The following is a 4301-nucleotide window of genomic DNA, read 5'->3' as shown; positions in this document are numbered from 1 at the left end:
GTTTCACAGGGGTTAGTTCAGAGGCCTGTGATGAGAAGCAACCGTGAGAAGGGCCTGCAAGCATCCCTTCTCCCGTCCTCCCAAATCAGAGGGCAGTGCAGACAACAGTGCGGGACAGCAGACAGCACCGCCGGGCAAGGCCGGACAGACACGGACAGCGACGGCAGGGAACGGAAGAGCAACTCCAGCTAACCTGACTCAATTACCGGTTGACCTCAACGTGCTCCTTGCACCTGACCGAACATCCTCCGGCCAGCTCTGGCCAGCTCTGGCCTGTCCTGCCGCACCCTGGACACCAGACTGCACCAGGTTCCACTTGGGGTAAGAAAACCAACCAGCGGCAATTCCGAAGTCTGCCTTCGAAGGTCTCATTTAAAGAAGTAAACATCGGTCAGAACTTGCTTCTGAAAGTTGGGGGTCAAGGCCACCACGTTGAGCCCGGTCTAAAATTTTAAATCCCGCCTCGTGATGGGAACGAGGAGATCCGCACCCCTTCCTCAGCGGCTGAGGCCGGCGCGGGCACAGCGAGCCGGTGTGTTGTTAGACTCCTGACTTCGAGAGCTCCTGAACGTATTTTTTAAAATTATGAAAAGCCTTGGGGCTGAGTATATATTGGGGATGGGGAGGGTGCAATCCTACAGTTTGCACAGAGAGCAAAAACCATACTTGCCAAACTAACTTCAAGAATTTCCACTGCCAAGAAATGAAAGTGACCACATTTGGGTCACTTAACAAGACAAAAGCCACAATGACACAGCAGTTTCCTTACAAGAGAAACCCAACGGAGAAAACATTCTCATCGTTAGGAAAACTGAAGTAAAAGACATGCAACCAAGGAACGCCAAAAAGATTAAAAATTATAGGCTAAAATCTGCACCTTCAAATTTAGTATTAGTGTGTGCCAGACAGTCCAGCGGGCTACCAAGGGCACACAAAACAGCCAGGAGCCCCCCGAGGGCCGCCGCCCAGCTCGGCCGCCGCGAGGAGACACAGCGAGGGGCACCTGGGCTCGATCTCCACCGTGCCTACCTGGCCCTCACTGCAGCCAGTGCCGTTTCTGAGGCTGTTGGACTTCACTCCCTTAAGACTGTGAGTAGGCTGCTGTCTAGAAGCAGCTTAAGCTTTCTATACAAATTGTAAGTCAATTTTACTAAACCAAGTTAGGATGAGTTACTGGTGCTTTCAAGAACGTACAAAAGCCCTGGCTGGTGTGTGGCTCAGTGGATGGAGTGCTGGCCTGTGACCTCAAAGGTCCCCGGTTCAATTCCCAGTCAAGACACATGCCTGGGTTGCATGCCAGGGCCCCTTTGGGGGCGTGCAAGAAGCAACCGATTGATGTTTCTCTCTTCCCTTCTCTCAGTGCAAAACTACCTGGGGGAGTGTGTCACCCCGGCAAATGCACTCGCCCTGGGCACTCCAGACTCGAGGCTGCGACGGGACTGTGTGCAGCCCCGGGCGCAGCGCGGCTCCTCTGGTCCTGGCACAGGGTGCAGGCCCGGCCGCCTCTCTGCGGGGGGCGGCGTTCCTGGCTGTGAAGGCAGATCGTGCCCTCTGTCACTCACGGGGAGCAGTTCTGCCCAACTGTCTGTTTTCGACAACTTTATCATCCATCTCTTTATTAACAGCTCCACTGCAGTCAGAAAACGCAAACGAGGACCAATTCTCGGGCCAGATTTCTGGAAACCACACAGCACCAGGCACCACACGGTGTGAAAGTTTGTAAGGAGGGTGCTATGCCAAGAGGAACAGCATCCGCAAGGAGCAAGCACGAAGTTGGGGTATTTCACATTATTTTAAAATACACGTGCATCTCTCCGATGGCTAAAGGTTCAAAGAACCCAACAGCCATGCGCACACGTGCGTGCCTGCGCACACGGGAGTGGGGGGTGCCCTGCAAAGATGCAGACTCTCCCCAGAAATAACCTGGTTATCTTGAGTTTACGTAAGTCTTCTTTGAGCAAATATTGTATTGTACCAAAAATAAAGTTAGTAATTTTAGTGCTCTATGACATTACTAAAAAACTTCTAAGACTGAGATAAATGTCTGCAATAAGCTGTAAAAAAAATCTGCAAAATCAAAATTTTATTCAGAATAGCTGTTTTCAGATTGAAAACTGTTCAATCAAAAAACAGCATCTTACAAATTAAAGGAAATGCTTCTAAAAGGCTTACAAAATATCTTTGACTTAGATTAAAAAAAAAAAAAAGATCAGGTGGTACTCAGTCACGACTAACATGAAATTAAAAACATTCCAGCGGAAACTGAGACTAGTCCTTAACACGGAGATGCATTGTACTTAGACTAAGTGATACTGTGTCACTTTAGCTGTCAATCACATCACACTCAGCCCAAGACTTCAACCTACCACAGGCCAGGCCTTGCCCTTAACTGTTTTCCCTTTCATGTTTTGTATTTCAATCCATGGATGCAATTGTGCAAAATACATTCAAAACTACAGGTAAAACAAGGCTTACAAAACGTTTTTAACACCATGCAGCTGGATTTACGCTGCTCCCAGTGAAGCGTTTTGCTGTGCTCCTTTCAGGGACGCTGTCTCAGGTGCTGTCTGTGCTCAGGCGGAAGGGGACACCTTGGCTAAGATAAGGCGGCAAGTCCAAGCCCTGGTGAATCAGCGCTGGGCCTTCTAGACCAGCACCATTTACTCCACAATGCACAGCAAAGCAACACCAACACTCCATTAGGCCTCCCCTGGCCAATTCTGGGTCCCAGTAAGGGAAGGAGCGGGGAGGGCGTAGCACAAATCCATTCTCACCACGAATGAACACACATAAATGAAGGTGCTAAGCTGGGTGGTGAGGAGGAACTATTGTAGGGCATTTTCCTGTATTTTAGAAATAGCGCAGCAGAAAAGTATAAAGCTCCAATTAAAGCACACACTTAGGCTGCTCTGCTCTTTGGTCCAAAGGATGCATTTCCTACCCTACTAGTGAAGTTTAAAGACACCCAAAATAGAAGGGGGGGTGCCGGCACATCCTGTTTACATTCAAGTACAAATACTTTCAAAGTTAACGATTTAAACAGTAGGTGGTTAAAGTCCATAAACTCTAAACAGTGCTGCGCTCTAAACTCTAAATCAACACAATTTTTAGCTATGTGAAAATGTGAGGTCATTTAAAAAGATAACTGAAGAAAAAACAGTAATTACCTTCACAACCTCGCACACAAACATGAGCTTTCTGAAATGTGAACGTGGGCACTGCCTACATTCTACCCTTTCAAGGAAAAGCCTGTGAACTGGGAGTGGATGAGGAGAGGGGAAATGTACTTGAAATTCCATTCCTTTCAATAAAATACGGATACGGTTTGATAAGCTGCAATGATGTTCTCAGAACAGACACAAAAGCACGTCTCTAAGGAATAAAAGCAGAAGTTGAAATGGCTTCCCAAGTAGATGAAACCACTTGTAGAATGAAGTACAATCACTTCTGAAATTCGTGGCTCAGAAATATTGATGTCATCTTTCTTGGTGCCAATAAAGATATATAAAAATGTCGTAAGAATTCTTAAACTTAGAGGTAGAGAGAAAGGACGAATAAACTGATTCCACAATTGTCACACAAAATTAAGCAGACCACTGTCTCTATACGACTGAAGGTCACGATTATTACAAAGTGCACTTAGTATTTCATTCATTCACCAAGTTCAGGTGTGAGTTAAAACAGAATCCATTTATGACTGAAGAAAAGCTAATGGAAGAGGAATAAAGTGGAGAATCAAAAACAAACAAACAAAACACCCCATACAATTCCGGATAAAAGGCAACTAATTTTCCTTGCACTATTCTTTTGTTAGAATTAAAATAGGCAGAACATAGTCCAAAGGATTGTTTAATGCCTCTTTTGGTAAACAGTTTTTGTTTAAATGCATGTGAGGGCACTAACAGTGAGCAACCCCGGGGCTCGGTCTGCGAGTTTCTGTGCCTTGATGCTTTACCCTTTCACGTATCAGTTACCACTGGGAGCTGCTGGTCATTTAGTGCCACCGTCAGTGCAACCGGAATGGATACTATGCAGAGCTCTAGAACATTTGTCTGTGTGGAGGGAAAAAAAGGAGGCGTTAATCAGAAAAATACAAACCTTATTCCAGAATATACTGAGAGCCACAAAACACACAACTTCCGATGATCAGTTTACTAATTCAGCAAGAGGAAAGAAACGCCAGAAGGCCGCGTGGGTGATGGAACTCTGAGAGTGTGGCGTTCAGTCCCGTGGCCAGGTGTCTGCCAAGGCAGAGGAAGTACAGGAAGCTCAACTCTGCAGGTGTGAAGAGTCAAGGGTAA

Source organism: Desmodus rotundus, chromosome 7, assembly GCF_022682495.2.
Source record: "Desmodus rotundus isolate HL8 chromosome 7, HLdesRot8A.1, whole genome shotgun sequence".
Classification (NCBI taxonomy): Eukaryota; Metazoa; Chordata; class Mammalia; order Chiroptera; family Phyllostomidae; genus Desmodus; species Desmodus rotundus.
Note: the sequence above shows the minus strand (reverse complement) of the source record.